The sequence below is a fragment of the Felis catus genome, chromosome C2 (assembly GCF_018350175.1).
Source record: "Felis catus isolate Fca126 chromosome C2, F.catus_Fca126_mat1.0, whole genome shotgun sequence".
Taxonomy (NCBI): domain Eukaryota; kingdom Metazoa; phylum Chordata; class Mammalia; order Carnivora; family Felidae; genus Felis; species Felis catus.
In genome coordinates this window covers 111,346,350-111,363,424 of record NC_058376.1, presented here as the reverse complement: position 1 = coordinate 111,363,424, position 17,075 = coordinate 111,346,350, and the positions used below count along the sequence as shown (strand labels likewise).

General features: G+C 36.9%; 1 long non-coding RNA gene across 4 annotated transcripts in view; it reads left to right on the top strand.

Annotated features, from left to right (window-relative positions):
* LOC123380086 overlaps nt 1-16,794 on the top strand; it is a 241,189-nt gene extending 224,395 nt beyond the window's left edge. For 2 of the 4 annotated variants that reach the window (XR_006585386.1, XR_006585388.1), the window contains one exon: nt 13,006-14,572. This is a non-coding gene — a long non-coding RNA (uncharacterized LOC123380086). The other 2 variants (XR_006585389.1, XR_006585387.1) reach the window with 2 other exon arrangements.
* Nucleotides 16,795-17,075: the final 281 nt, after the last annotated feature.

The window sequence follows — 17,075 nt, the reverse complement described above, 5'->3', positions numbered from 1 at the left end:
CCAAAATTTTGTCCTGATAAGGATCACCTAAAGTACTTGTGCTTGTTGAAAGTGTAAGTTCCCAGACTTGTTCCAAACCCACTAAGTCAGAATTCTCAGGACAGGGACTGGAAAGCTGTGCACTTGGGAAACAAAGAATTGAATGACTGTAACAGCCATTCTAATTCAAAAATTCTATGATTCTGCTAGTGCATCTTTGATGGTAAGATATTTTAACTAAAGCTATGGAGTTTTCATTAGAGAGAATGGGAAGGGAAAAATTCTTCCTTTACAATGAAAATGATGTCGAATTTGGCATTTTTCAGGAAAATTAAAATAATTTTATAACTATTTAAATAATTTTATAATTATAATTTTATGCTGAATAGTTAGAAGTTAAATTTTATCTGAACTTGTCCACATCTTTTCTTATTTTTTCTTTTCTATTTTTTAGTGTGGGTTGCTTTACTTTTGACATTTTTTCTTTCTTTTTTGTTGCATCTTTGCTTTTAAAAATCTGATCACTTATGCTTGTAAAATCCCTGAAAGAGATGCTGTAATCTTTCTTTTAAGTACCACATTATGGATTTTCTGCAAACTTTTGGCAGAAATTTCTCTCTAATTAACAGCAAAGTTGAATTAACTTCTCAAAGGAAGATGGGCCATCTATAGTCTTTACTCATTCAACAAATATATACCATGTGCTGTCAAGGGGACAAGTTTATCTTGGCCAATTTGGGGATTTCCTCTATTTTTGCTGGGTTAGTATTCAGTTTTGAGTTTTGTGGGAACTGGGAAACTGCTACTAGGCTCTAAATGACATCCACTCAAATTTGCATTTTCAGAACCATCCATTGGCTTATCTGGAACTTAGTTATCACTTGTCACATGTTACCAGTAAGATGTCATTCCTTCTTGGTATCATGGCTCCCTCAAGGTTGATTGCTGCTGTCCTTATTTCTTTTCTGCCACTCCTGGGGGCACAGAGATCTTTCTGCAGCTCCTGAGGCCCAAGAAATCTCTGGAAACTTGTTTGGGGCTCCATATGACTAGATACCCATATAACCTATCCTACAGTCATTTCTTCCTTGGAATCTTGTCCCTGTTTCTTGAATGTCTACCTCAGAAGTAATGCGCAGATTCCTTTTATTCTCAAATCCCACAAAATCACCAGGAATTTTTAGTAAAAACTATCTTAGAATGTTGTTTTTCATTTAACATCAGTTTCAAAAGCTATGTAGCTGAGGTATAGATGCAATGTGCTACACTAACCCTTATTTGTAATATGTGGTGAACATAAGTACATACTTTTCTCTATCTAAATCCTAATTGTAAAAAAAATGCTTTTTAAGTACTTCTTTCTTGAAATGGGTAACTGAATATTTGTTCCCATGAGAACATGAATTGCTAATTTGTTGAGTAGACTTTCTAAAGCTTTATTCGAAATATTTAAATAATTTAATCATAGTTTAAAGATAGCAAAAAGTGATAATATATGCTGAGAGGATAGAAATCTGAAGAATAATCAGGTGGTTTCAGAATAGAGAAAGGAGAAATGAATTTCACATACAAACTGAATATACAAGTATCAGTTTAGAAACTATTTACATAATATTATTGTCTACCTATAAAAAGGTCACTGGTGTTCTGGAAAAAAAAATTGAATATTATTTCATTTGTTCTGTGGCTTATTTTGTACTTTGTATAGTTAAGACTTTCCTTTATGTTATTTGTCTTTTTATAAAGATTCATTCTGTCTTCCATGATTTTGTTTTTTAAATTTTCTTTTTTAACGTTTATTTATTTTTGAGACAGAGACAGAGCATGAACGGGGGAGGGTCAGAGAGAGAGGGGAACAAAGAATCTGAAACAGGGTCCAGGCTCTGAGCTGTCAGCACAGAGCCCGATGCGGGGCTCGAACTCACGGACTGCGAGATCATGACCTGAGCCCAAGTCGGACGCTTCACTGACTGAGCCACCCAGGCGTCCCCATCTTCCATGATTTTGAAAGTGATTGTTTTACTCTTTCATTTCGTAGAAAGTTCTTTGACATTTCTTTTGAAATATGAACTTTTATTTCATATCTTACATCTTGTTTGTAAGACCAGTTTTTAACTGACATCAAGTTTTTAACTGATCTAAGCAATATAATGAGAGCAACGAAAGGCCACAGAGCAAAAATTGTGTTCCTTTTCTATCTTTCCCTTTAGTTTTTCCCATGCTGAAGGAGACATATTTCTTTTCTTTATTATTTTTTTAATTTAAAAAAATTACTGTTTATTTTTGAGAGAAAGAGAGAGAGTGGGGGAGGGGCAGAGAGAGCGAGACAGGATCTGAATCAGGCTCTGTTCTAACATCAGAGAGCCCAATGTGGGGCTTGAACTCACAAACCATGAGATCATAACCTGAGCTGAAGTGAGATGCATAACCGATGAGCCGTCCAGACACCCCTAAGGAGAAGGCATACTTCTAACAATAGCATGTATTCTATTTTTAAACATAATATTATAACATAAGTGCTTTTTATATTACCACCTGGTTTTTAAAAATATATTTCTAATGACTACATAATATGTCAACAGTTGCTTCCCATAATTTAACCAGTTCCAGCATTGTTAGATAGTTAGCAATATCCAGTTTTGATACTAGAAAAATTTTGTAATAAAAAGCTCATATATACATTTTTGCCAAAACTGAAGGGGATGATATTACTGGTCAAAGAGAGCTACTAAAGTGTTTTAGGGCTCAATGTAAAATATTTCTGAGCTTAATAACTTCATAATTAAACCATATACTGTAAAACCTTGGTTTGTGAGCATGATTTGTTCCAGAAACATGCTTGCAATCCAAGCACTTATATATCAAAGTGAATTTCCCCACAGAAATAATGGAAACTCAGATGAGTCATTCTGCAACCCCAAAATAATCACATAAAAATTATTACAATAATATAATACAAAATAATAAAGAAAATACAAAATATAAAGACAAATAAATTAACCTGCACTTACCTTTGAAAACCTTCATGGCTGCTATAAGGGAGATAAGAGAGAGGAGGGTTATTGTGTAGGACAACTCTATCTCTAATGGAATCACTGCTATCTATTGGCTCAATGGAATCTTTTTCTTTTCGTGCAACTTTAACAAGGAACCTATCTAATGGCCTAGAAGGAAGCAAAGCATTCTTAAGCTTACTCTTGTATGGAAAAGCAACAAACTGTCCATAAGTGCTTTGAAGTGACAAAAAATACACTAGTGCCAGTTGTGGGCACCTTCCAATGTTCTGAAAAATCATTGATTTCTGCCAAACACCATGGCCTGAGAACAAGCATCTGAGCATGGGAGACAGTCACCCACAATCCTGCAGCGAGGGAGAAAGAGACACAGAGAGAGAGAGAGAGAAACCATTGGCTCAGTTGTGATCATGTGACATTCTGTCACATATGACTTGTATTGCAAGACATTGCTTGTTTATCAAGTTAAAATTTACGGGGCGCCTGGGTGGCGCAGTCGGTTAAGCGTCCGACTTCAGCCAGGTCACGATCTCGTGGTCTGTGAGTTCGAGCCCCGTGTCAGGCTCTGGGCTGATGGCTCAGAGCCTGGAGCCTCTTTCCAATTCTGTGTCTCCCTCTCTCTCTGCCCCTCCCCCGTTCATGCTCTGTCTCTCTCTGTCCCCCCAAAAAATAAATAAACGGTGAAAAAAAATTAAAAAAAAATTTATTTGAAATGTTTGCATGGTTACTCGCAACCCAAGGTTTTACTGTATTTTGAAGTATAACAATTTCAACATATACCAACCGGAATACTTTATATGAATTTCACAGATATAAAGTGATGTTTCATTGTTTTAATTTCCATTCATTTGATAACTATCCACAAAAAGGAACTAATAGTATCTCCCACTGAGTAAATTGATACTGGCTTTGTTGATACTTAACATCAATGTTAGTGTAAAAATTCTTGCATAGAAAGGTGAGATACCAAAGGGAATTAAATGCATGTTGAAACAAAGTATATATAGTGAATGAATACCATAAAATTATATAAATGGGTTTTGTTTGCTTTGAACTCATTTATTATATTTGAAATTTTTCCTAGGCAATTTTTCTAGTCAAACTTAGATGATTTTTTGCACTATACTTTCATTTAAAAATTATATATATAATTTTCTATTATAGCATCTTTTTGAAGTATGGGTAAAGTTCAGGTGATAAAGTTGGTATCATTATTATGATAATTTTGATGCCGTTGGGATTAGATACCACAACATTGCTGTCCATCACCTTAAAAGTGAACATCTTAGTTTGGCCTTTATGCTAATTTTTAATAAATGCTTTACCTCACAAATTGCCATTTAATATCAAAAAGCTAAACTGTCAAATGTCAGAATTAGATTGGCTTGACTGCCTAATTAAATACAGATTCATCTGGCAAAGTGTTCTCCTGCTCTCATATTTCCCTCTAATATCCGCTCAAATTTGGAATGACCCCTACACGGCCTAAACTTCAGAGCAAAGACAAACAGACAAATACACCATGCTCTCCTGTCAATTCTTGACTTGAGAAAAGAAATGTCAACTTAGCATGTAAATTGGAAGGCTTAAATGGGGAGACAGAAGTATACCCTCAAAATGGGACTGTCCTAAACTGACATGACTCAACTATGGAGGGCCAGAAGCCACCTGTGTCTCACTCTCTCAGTGATCCCCACTTTTTTCAGAACTCCTGGTACAACACATTGGGAAGGAAGAAAAAGCAGTGCCTGTTAGCTCTAAACATACTCCCTTAGTGACATTGTGCAGAAAGTGAGAAGCAGCTGGAGAGGGGAGAGGACGCTCAGTCAGAATACAGGACTCCAGCTCCAACCCTGCTATTTGCTCGTGGCGTGGGGCAAGCAAAGCCACTCCACTTTTCTGAGAGTGAGTTTCTTTCCCTGAGAAATGAAGGAGTTGGTCTATATGAGCTATGTGATGCATCATGGTTTTAAATTTCTGCTATTCTCTGATATTTGAACATTTTATTTCTTGAGTGCTTTGACTAGCTTTCTGATAGTGTGAAAATCACAGCAAGGCTGACCTTCATGTAGGGGCAGAATAAGCTTAGCTGGTTCTTTCCCAGGCTAGCTGAAAGTTGAAGGTACCAGGCAACATCATTGGTCTGAAGAAAAATCTATCCTGTATATTATGCGCGTAAGAGGGTGGGTATTAGAGACGGCGTGGAGACTAAAAATACTTTTGAGCTGTCAAAAACAGAAGTTACCCTGTAGATAAGATACCAAGTTGAATGGCACCACTAGTAAGATATCTGTTACCAAGAAGGCCAAGCTCAGTGTTCTGACCACACTCAGACATGCGCAAAGGCTGGTCTCTTCCTCTTAAACTGCTAATAGTGGCGGCGCCTGGGTGGCTCAGTCGGTTAAGCCACCGACTTCAGTTCAGGTCATGATCTTGCGCTCCGTGAGTTCGAGCCCCGTGTCGGGCTCTGTGCTGACAGCTCAGAGCCTGGAGCCTGCTTTCTGTGTCTCCCTCTCTCTGACCCTCCCCTGTTCATGCTCTCTCTGTCTCAAAAATAAATAAATGTTAAAAAAAAATTTTTTTTAATAAATAAAAATAAACTGCTAATAGTGGAGGCAGTGCCACACAGAGATAAGGCATTTCCCCTGGGTGTCTTCTTTGTTGGGCTTTGGGCTGACACTGTACTTCCCAAAGTCAATTATATTTTTCAAAATACACAAGTACTTTGCATGTAGGTAAGAAAGCACAAATTCAGTATCTGGCTTCAAATAAGTAGTTTCAACATTTTATTGAAAAGTGCAAAGTACTTCATCCAAACATATTTTTCCTTCCTTTTCAGTGAGTCAGAGTGTCAGGGGGGAGACAGAATAATCAATGTGTCTGACTTACAAGCAATGACTAATCAAGAACTGTGTAATTGCTAAGCTGGCATAGCTTTTTTGAACAAAATAAGGCATTTTTATATTGATAGATCTGTTCAGTTTCTATCAGATACAATGAGTGAAAGTTGAGTATTTGTTTTAAAATGAGTATAGAATCTGTTTATAACATGTGAAATTATAAACCACATGAAGAATAGCAAATAGTAGGCTCATCTTGTACCATATTTATCCTGTCCTACTTTAGTAATTGACCTCCACTAGGCTTTTTTTTTCCCATTAGAGTCTATTCCAGTGAGCCATAGAGGATTTAGGAGGATTTTTCAAAATAGATACAGCATATCATGCAAAGAAAATCATCCACTGAGGGCCTAGGGCCTACTGGGGGCTTGGTACTACTTAGATCCCAGAGCATTAAAAGAACACGTCATAATAACAATAGTAGTATTGTGTTAAATTAATTCAGGAGACAAATGTCGTTTTATATTTCATATAGAAGAATGAACTTATAATTTTGCTCTGCTGACTAGCATATGAATGTGAATAATTTAGTTAACCTTTTGCTGCCTTGGTTTCTCCTTTTGCAGAACAAGTTTCATAGTGTGAGGTACTATATAAGCTTTTTATGAAGATTAGACGAAATCAGCATGGAAAGCCTTACAACTGGCACATATTAAGATTTCCATTAACAGTGCCTTTACAATAATATGAGAAAAGCACACATTTTATGGCTAGAGACCTTATAACCTTAGCTTTGCCTTGTGCCAGCCTCACAGTCTTGGGCAAACTAGTATACCTTACTGGATTTAGTTCCCTAATCTGTAGAATGAGTTAAAAATCTCTAGCATGCCCCATCACATCAGCTCTTCTGTTCATCTGGAAGTCCATTTATCTACGAATCAGTTTACTATCCCATTTTAAAGATTTCCTGGATTTAATTTCATATTTACATAGAGCACTAAACATAAAAACATACTTTAAGGTGTTCATCATGCATTCAAATTTGGAGATGATTGGTAATAAAAACAGATTCAAAAGTAAAAGAGAAAGTCTAGCATGCAGTATTGCTTTAGTCATAATGCGTGGAAAGCCCTGACTCAGCACTCAGTACGCGCACTTAGTAGGTGTCAGCATGTGCATAAATTCATGAAAGTGAAAACATGTCATTATATAAAGTGTGTTTAGATTTTTATGCCCCAGAATTTTAAAGTATTTTATTTTATTTTAAATGCTTGTTTATTTTGGGAGAGAGTGAATACACACATATGTGCCTGAGCAGGGGACAGGCAGAGAGAGAGGGCGAGAGAGAATTCTAAGCAGGCTCCATGCATCAGTGCTCAACCTGACCCAGGGCTCGATCCCACCACCCTGTGATCATGACCTGAACCCAGATCAAGAGTAGAATGCTTAACTGGCTGAGCCACCCAGGTGCCCCTGGAATTTTAAACGTGATTGTATCTTTTAGCACATATAACATTTTTCTACAATTTAATAATGAGGTAAAAATGAAATAACCTAATCAAAGTGGACTAATTCTGTGTTGAAACACTTCTGCAGCTGAAAAGGAAATGGATGAGGGTTTAGCTTAATGATTTTTTCCCCAAAGGCTTCTCTTATATTTATTAACGTATCTACAAAAACAAATGGGTAAGAAGAAAGTGAGGAGTCCATTGACATATATTTCTTCGTATCTGCATTGTGGCCTATTGCTTCAAATGGAAGGTTGGGGCTTACGGTGCTCAGTGGCTAAGACTCTATTCAGGGAGGAAACATGCATCATCACACATGCTGCTCTGCACACATGGTGTGGTGTTTAAGGATGTTCCCTTTGAATTGCACTTGATGGTATTACAAATTTCCAAACAAGTTCACTGATCTGAATGGGGGCCATTTCCTTTTTTCATCTTGGCAAGAAACTCCTCAGACCTGTGGATATCCCTAGAAATAGACACAATTAAGAAACATGGTGTTCCTACACCATTGTAACAGAAAGAGCAAAACCCGCCTAATTTATAAGTGTTACATTTCACTGAATTTGTCCAACAAATTGTATTCATAAGTGATTCTGAATTTATTTTCTCTAAGGTTGATTCTTAAACATTTTTAGAACAGGGACCACTTCAGCAAGGGCAAGTGATATTTAAGGCTAGTAATGAATGTAATGCACCCTCACTTCTCATTTAGAATAGAACAATTGTTCCTGATATTCTGCTGGGTATGTTATATTTTGTACCTTATTAGATCCTAACCCTAATTCCAGATTTTCTTTCTGCTGATTGATCCAACTCATCACTACCTTGTTATCTGTCACGAAACCCCACTTGGTGGTGATCTCGTTTTTACATATTCCGATCTCATGTAGATCTTTTGTTGCTTACACAATGTCCTCAGCCTAGCAGTTCTCCTATAGAAACGCTTACACAAATGCCACATTGCCCTTTGGCTTTGACAACCACAGGGAGCTCTCCTAATTGTTCCAGCTGCAAGGGAGCTTCAGTGAGTTCCTGGGATGCTTTTCTTTGGAAGCTTTATTACAATTTCTACTGCCTTGTCCTTGTACCTCACTTATTTGTGCACACATCTTATCTTCCCACTGAATTCTAAGCCATTGGGGAATAGGAACAATGTCTTCTGTTCCTTTTTTCTAGCATAATCCTGGCATATATATGGGCAGTCAACATATAAATGTTAATTGGTGAATCCTTCAAGCCAACACAACATTTCTTTAAGAATAACTTTCCTCTTAATAAATTTTGATTCTCCTGAAGGGAGTTATTAAAATCTCCCTTAGGGAGAAAGACGTTTTCAAATATTCCTTGCTTATACCATAGGTTCTAATATAATCAGTTACACAATATACTCCTTCCCCGTCCAACTACCATTTGTGAACTATGTGGAGACAAAAAGTCAAATAATGACTCTTAGACAATGAGTTTAGAAGAAATGATTCTGAATCTAGCTAGACTTTTTTTAAAAAAATTTTTTTTAATGTTTATTTATTTTTGAGAGAAAGAGAACATGAGGGCTAGAGGGACAGAGAGAGAGAGGGAGACACAGAATCAGAATCAGGCTCCAGGCTCTGAGCTCTCAGCACACAGCCTGATGTGGGGCTCGAACTCACAAACCATGAGATCATGACCTGAGCTGAAGTCGGACACTAAACCGACTGACCCACCCAGGTGCGCCTAGCCAGACTTCTTTTTTAGACAATTATAAAATGTGTTTGAAATACTCCATTTTTAAAACACCATGAATTTCCAAATTGGGAGTAACACCAAAATAAGTATTTGAAAGTGTTCTGCCCTGGATCTTGAAAATGGGTTGAATAGTAGTATTTAGATAGTAGTGTTGTTTTAGCATGCTCATTTCCAAAATGCTATGTTTATTTTTTCTTGTTAATTAGAGAAGAAGTAAATGCAACTATTTTCTGTCTCAGAACACTTTTGCCTGTAATTCTGGAAAAATCTCATTATATTTTTGTATTACAGATTCAAGAATAAATCACTGTCAAAAAAATGGTAATGAGCACATTACCAACTTTGTCACATTTAATTTGGCTTTTCTGCTATCATTTTTCATCCCAAAGAAATAATGAAAGATTTCAAACTCAGCAGAATTCTTTTGCAAAATCAATGATGTGCTTTTTGACCACCTTTTCTGGGTGGTCTAATGATATAAACATCCAGATAGAGTGAGGTGTTCTGGATTTCACTGTTAACTTTTTGCCCCAATTTTTTCTTCTCTTATATATTTTTGGAAATTGCACAAAAGATTTACCCTGTGGTTGAGTTTTCACCAATCTGTGTTATCAAAACAATAATGTCTTATGATTTTATTAAGAGTTTTTACACAAGATGTGATTGATGTTTATATATATTTATCCATGTGTATTACGTTTCAATGGTCCTGTGGATTTTCAGAAATGTTACACTGTTTAGTAGTTGCTTTTTTTTTTTATTTTTTAAGTAACAAGAAGAAAATGTGACTTTTTCTGTAAAAAAATATTCTCTGAGTATTTTCTCAGATTCTTGCTAATTAAATTCAATTGCTCACTGTTCATTTATTATAATAATTTAGTTAAATCTAATTGGGAATGCATTTGTCACACTAGAAAGAAGCAAAAAACTACTAATAGAAAGTTCGAACCAACCATGGTATCATTACTTTAAATGAGAAGTTAAGAGAGGGTTTAGTTTACTTTTCTTTTTAGGGGGGAAAGATGATGACAAACTGAGCACTCTATATTTTAATAAGAAATGCAATTGTTAATCATTTGTAGTCATGTTTAGAAACTGTGTAGAACCTGCTTACTTGCCATGGCTATAGGAAGAGATTTTTTAGAAAGGGTAAGAACCCACTTTGGTACAATGAGTATTTTTTGAAATAGCTAGAAGGGTTTTCAGTAATCAAACATTATAGGGTAAGCTCTATTTCAAAGCAAATTTCTTTATGCTGATAGAGCCTGACATTCTTTACAGAATGAATTTAAATACACTGGTTACTTACAGGAAAAATAATAGTGAGAAAATAATTTATGAAATTTGTCACTAGAGACATACATAGTCAACATTACATGACATTTTTGAAAATACTGTCTTCTATATTCTAGAGCTAATGGTTACTTCAAGTTTCGTGGACTTCTTTGTTAAAGTATGTTTTGGTTACCAAAAAGTGAGAGAAGAAGATAGAGGGGAAAAAAGTATGATATAAAAGTCTTCCTAAGAATTGATTAGTTTAAAAAATAACTCTAAAAAAATTATACTAACTCTATGTGTCATTCAATATGCTGTTGCACAGTCTTACATGGATTAAAGCAGAAGTGTAGCAGAGTGAAACCAAAGAACCATGGTTTTAGAATTCAACAAAACTTGGATGAAATTCTGGCTTTGCCTCTTCTTTCAGTACCATGAATAATGTTATATAATCATAAGAACTTCCACTCACTAAATAGTGAAAGAGACTAAATAATAGAGCCTGAATTTGGTTTCTTTCTCTGTATAAGATGGAGATAAGAATAATTTCTTTAAAAAGTTATCCTACAAATGAGAGATCACGAATACATTTGAGAGAAAATAGAATACTTGGTATCAATTGTCATGATTATTAAAGACCAATGGAGAGTTATATTTTTGAACATTTATGTCCCTGTTAATTTCTCTAATTTTCCTTCCTGGACACTCATGTTTATTGATGGAGACTATTTATCACTTGATAACTAAAGATTCTTTCCAAAATTATGTTAATGAGAAGTCAGTACAGTAATTTTGATAGTAGAAGGAATCTTATATGCCTGATCTTCAATATAATCTAATTATTACCAAAGTATCAAACACTATTAAGATATAAAAATACTGGTTAATGATGATAATGTTACATTAGGAAGTCATATAGAAGAAGTACTATGGACTTTTTCTTATCATGTAGCTTTGGAAAACTTACTTTTCCCAGCACACACAGATTTACATTCCATTTTTGCTTTGGAGGATTTACATTTGTACTTCCCCCACTTTTTTTTTTTTATTGATTTTTCAATGGACCATTTTTGAGCCATTGATCTCTTCTTTTGTGAATGGAATGTATTTCATAAAATGTGATGAAATTTAAGAGTAATAATAAAATGCATATCTCACAAATATTAAAAGTAGAAACACATAAATTCATTTTGTGAATTCACATTGGAATTTACATTGACATCCTCTCACACTGAAGGATTATCTTTTCATGTCTCTTCATCATGGGGCGGGGGGGCAATATATTGCCAAAATATTGGAAGAGATTCTGCAGAAATCTCTAGATATTCTACTTTTTGCCCTATTTGTTGGAACTCTGAATTATTGGAGTCGTCGAAATTTTTAGGAGCTGGGGCACCTGGGTGGCTCAGTTGGTTAAGTGTCTGACTTTGGCTCAGGTCATGATCTCCTGGTTCGTGAGTTCTAGCCCCACATTGGGCTCTGTGCTAACAGCTCAGAGCCTGGACCCTGCTTCAGATTCTGTGTCTCCTTCTCTCTCTGCCCCTCACCCACTCGTGCTCTGTCTCTCTGCCTCTCAAAAATAAATAAATGTAATAAAAAATTAAAAAAAAGAAATTTTTAGATGGAATTTGTTTAAGCAGGTAGGACCTCTTTAGAACGTTAATGTTTAGCCATTTAAGCATACATTTGATTTTGCTATAATTTCACTCACAAAAGAAAAACCAAATTGTTTTATTTTGGAGTTAAGTTTGTAAAAGACATTTCATAAATGTCATGGAGTTTTTAGAAGAGCTTAAACATCAAAACACGAATTATCTATATGGGAAAACTTTTATGAGCGTTGTTATTAAACAGAAAATTCACAATGAGATTTTAGCTTATTTTTTTAAGAAAACACCTATGCTTTTCCACATAAGATACTAACTCATTGACAATCAGCCATACCTTTGCAATAGTATGAATGATTTCCAGTGGTTGTCAGTGTTATGCCCAGAATTTGTGATCCCCAAAGACCACCAGGGAGCTGAGTCCGATGTAAAAGCAAAAGAGCCTTTATTCGAGCTAGCTTGAGCTCAATCCCCTACCTGCACTGACTCAGCGGTGAGATACCAGGGAGACAGAGCGAGTTTCAAAAGGACAAAGGTTTTATTGGGGCCTAGGGGCAGTTGGTGAGGTAATAGCTGTGGCCTCAGCCTATTGGCTGGGGAAGGGTCGGAGTCCTGTTAGGCAGGTGAGTGGTAGGTTGCTCAAGAGGAGGAGGCGTGGTCAAGGTGAAGGACACAGAACAAGATGGAGTCGGCCAAGATGGAGTCGGCCGTCGTAGGCCCGCCTTTTCAGTCAGCAGTTGTTAAAGGAAGTCATCCATATGCTTTTGACTCTTCGTGCTGTGAAATTAGTTGAATAAATATTGTCTTTTCATGCAACTGATTATGAAATAGAAGGTAAATGAAGAAATGTAGTTTCTTTTTCCCTTATCTATTAAGTTCTTTTTCTCTTCTTTCTTCCCTGCGAAGAGTTGGAGCTGTAGGTTAAACAAGCAAAAATAAAAAAAATAATAACAACAGAAGTATGTCTCCCGGTGTGTAATTGGCTTGGAGAATAGAAAACAATAGAAATGTTAAGAGTTCTAAGGTTTTATCTTCTTCCTTGTCCTTTCCCCAGGCTGCTCACCCAGTGCCAGAGGCATGGTTCATCCCTGTGGCTCCCGCAACTTCTCAGTCTCAACACCAGGGGCTGGATCCTGCTTCTCTGAAGGTATTTGTACTCAGAAGAAAGCTGGGAGGAGGGATCTATTGATGCGTAGAATGCAGGTCTTTTGGTGTAAGGTCAGCTTCTGAGTTAAAAGCAAATTAGTTACCCCTCCAAATGTCATCAAGGCTAGTCGCTATGTGATGGCAACTTCCTGTAAGCAGTTGTCTTTGGCCTTCTGTAACTGAAACCACATCAGCTGGAAGAGAGTTAATTTGAACTTTAACTATATTGATGACAAAATTAACCTTTCAGGGAGATGTGGAAATTGAAGCTCTGATACCAGATTCAGTATAAAAATCTCTGTCATTGAAGACAGCTGGAATATTAGCTGAGTAAAGCTTTAGAAGTTACTTCCATTATGATGTATCATAGAAGAGTAAATGAATTAAGGAGGCGAGTGTCTACTTCAATATTATGCAATTTTTTAATGGAGGCTAGGAAAAAGAAACATTTTTTCATTTATCATAATTATGGACAATAGTGAAGACTATTGTCCTAAATGGCTCCATTGCCCAATCTCATCAAGAATCGTGCTACAGGGGTGCTCTGAGAAACGATTCTTTATGTAAGGCACCAGTTGGTCTGGGGTAGCACAATTTAAAGGCCAATAAAAACTAGTCTGATTCTGTGACATTCTATCATCCAGCCACAAGATATATTTTATCAGAGGCAGCAAATAAATATCAATAGGATTTGTTTAAGCTGGCACTGAAACATAGTTAGCTCATTTATCTCTTCAAGTTATGCCCAGATCAAATACGCTGAGTGAATTATTATTGAATGTGAACTAAATTATGGCATAACAAGGAAGATCATATTTCCCCAAACATGTAATCCATCACTGCACTGTTAGATACAGTGTACTCCACTTAAAATAAATCCATTCTTCAAGATCTACTCGTTAAAAAGGACTCCACTTAACAGTAAGTGACATATACCAATGTGGGTGGCGGTAAAGAGGAAGCCCAACCCCTGACTTTTCCCATGTTTAAAGTCACATTGCTTAAACATGTTTAAAAATAGAAACTTAACCAAGAAGTTACATTATTCTTGGTTTAGATTTCAGTTGCACTTGGAAACAAATGCATCAGCATAGATTGAATTTAAACATGTAGTTTAGAGCAGGGAAAAGGGGGAAAACTGGATTCAGTGATATTTTCAATAAAAAATATGAAAAAAATCATAATTGTCACTAAAAGATATAAAGAGAGTCCATTTTGGTTAATACATTCATGAATCTCAACACAATCTTATGGAATCCTGGGGTTATGTGGAAAAGAATTTATGAAACTTAAAGCTAGCAACCCCGTTCTAGAAACATTTCTTATTCTTTTTTTTCTCTGACAGAAAATTTCCTTTAAAATAAACACAATTGAGAGATAAGAAACAGTTCTCAATGATTAGCTTTTAATTTATGACCTTTAAGTTGTAAAAGAAACTTTTGACAGGAACTCTATTTAGAGTACAGAGATTCTGTCTTATCTTGACAGGAAGGAAATGACCGCTCAGTCTCCACCTTCCCTGGTGCCTAGCAGAGGAGATACTGTATGTGGAAGTTCTGAGAGTCTGGAAAATGCTATGTAAATGTTATATTTGTTAAAAAATCAGACAATCCATAGGGTGCATTTACCATTTTGCGATTCTACTCCCCATGATTTTTTTTCTTTTCCCTACTTATTCCCAAATGAATCAAAGAAATTTACAAAGCTGCCTGATGCTAATGAATTGCAGTTTCTTCACCTGACACGGGTAGAGGAGCCACTAATTTAACACAAGGCGGCAGTGCAAATGCTTATCTAGCTCTGTTCTTCATGGGCTGTCAATCCAGTTTCAGGATAGCCCAAGACAATAATCATAGAACAACTTGACTCCTTCATTCATTCAGAGAACTTCTTTTCAGGGACTTCTCTGTGTGAGAAACTCTTCTAGGGGCAGAGGAATCAGCAACAGACCAAACAAGAAAACAAGACAAAACCAAACAAACTCTGCTATCATGGAGCTTACGTTCCATTGCTTAAGTATTTTACTATCTTTCAGGAAAGATTCTCTCTTAGATGAAAATACTCAGTTTTTTAAGTGGTCTGCCCTTTCTCTGCTTCTTTCCATGAGATACTAACCCGGCATGTAAGTGGAACGTATGTGCTTATATGGCCTCATACAAAGATAAAGTCAGTAGTTTTTTTAAGGTTTTTTGTTGTTGTTGTTTTGTTTTTGGGTTTTTTTTTTTTTAGCGTTTATTAAGTATTGGTCTCAGATGCGATGTCTCTTGTCTATTTAGTGAGACAGTGAGAAAGACAAGTCAGCAGGTAAATACATTACAGTGGGGTTAGCACTGTGATAGAGACATTATAGACAGGGCTACCATAGTGCACCGCCCCAGGAACGCCATTCACATAAACCGTGGTGTGAATAGCGCCCCCTAGAGTTATGCAGTGCATGACCTGTGCAGTTATGTGTGGCGGCCCTGCTAACAGCACGAAAGAGGGGTATGAGATTCAGGCCTGGGAATTAGAAGGAACAAACATATACAGTGAGACCCGGACAGTGGGCTGAAGTTAGCTGGATAAAGGTGGAGGAAGGTGAGGAAATTAGGATGAGATGAACAAGCAAAGAATGAAAGAAGTTCACTTGAACTGGAGCGCTGGGTTAGAAGAGGAAAGAACAATGAGAAGCGGGGAGAAGGAAGGAGGCAAACATAATATAAAGGACCCTGTAACCCTATTGAGAAGGCTGACCTTTATCCTAAGGACCAGTGGGCACCGTTTAAGATTTTAAGCTGGGGAGTATATCAAAGGCAGATTTGCATATTAGAAGCGTTGCATTTGGGATTTACACAGTTCGATTTGCTTTTTAGCTGCATTGCAGTGTGTAGATGGGTAGTTAGGAGAATGTGGCAATAATCCGGCCCGAAGACAAGGAGGCCTGGGCATGGTTCACATTTGGCATGGAGAGAGAAGGCGGGCTGACATAAATATTTGAGAAGTGGGGCCTGAGAGTATTTTGTGGATTGGATATGGGGACGGAGGAAGAAGGAGGAGGTAGGGATAGTGTTCTCTCCAGCTCCCAGTAATGTGTTGGATGGCTGAGCCATTCTCTGAGAGAGGAACCTGAGGCCGGCAGGGAGAGAGGACTGGAAGAAAAGATGGGTTCAGTCCTTCACTTGTTAGGTTAAAGTGACTGGTCGGCATCCAGGTGGAAATGTGTAGGGAACCACAGCGACTCACAGCTCTGATATCCAAAGAAGCATCTGGGACAGGAAGATAGAGTGGAGAAAAGAGGATAAATTTACAGGCGTTAACTAAAACCATGCTAATGGGTAGAATTTCCAAGAGAGAAATGGCTGTACATGTCTTTTAGATTATTGCAATAACTTGATAAAACCTACCCAGAAAATGCGAATATATAAAACATATTTTGCGTTTGGCATTTATGAACTTCTGGAACTGGGAGCAATTGGTAGTTTTCATCTGTCTGCCTTTACTGCATATATATGTAACCACAAGTAAGAGCATTGAATTTTGTGTTTTATAAAGGGCGTTTTATAAAGGGCATCATGCTGTCCTCATTTCTTTGACTTGCACTTTTTCATTGACTTAATGATTTCAACACATATGGATCAAATTCACTTAATTAGCTGCTTTATGGTATTCTCTGTGAAAATAAGACACCATTCATCTAGTCTCTTATTGATTGGTTATTTCTTTTTTTTTTTTTTTTAATTTTTTTTTCAACGTTTTTTTATTTATTTTTGGGACAGAGAGAGACAGAGCATGAACGGGGGAGGGGCAGAGAGAGAGGGAGACACAGAATCGGAAACAGGCTCCAGGCTCTGAGCCATCAGCCCAGAGCCTGACGCAGGGCTCGAACTCACGGACCGCGAGATCGTGACCTGGCTGAAGTCGGACGCTTAACCGACTGCGCCACCCAGGCGCCCCTGATTGGTTATTTCTAATGCAGCACTTGTATTAGGAGGCCATAAT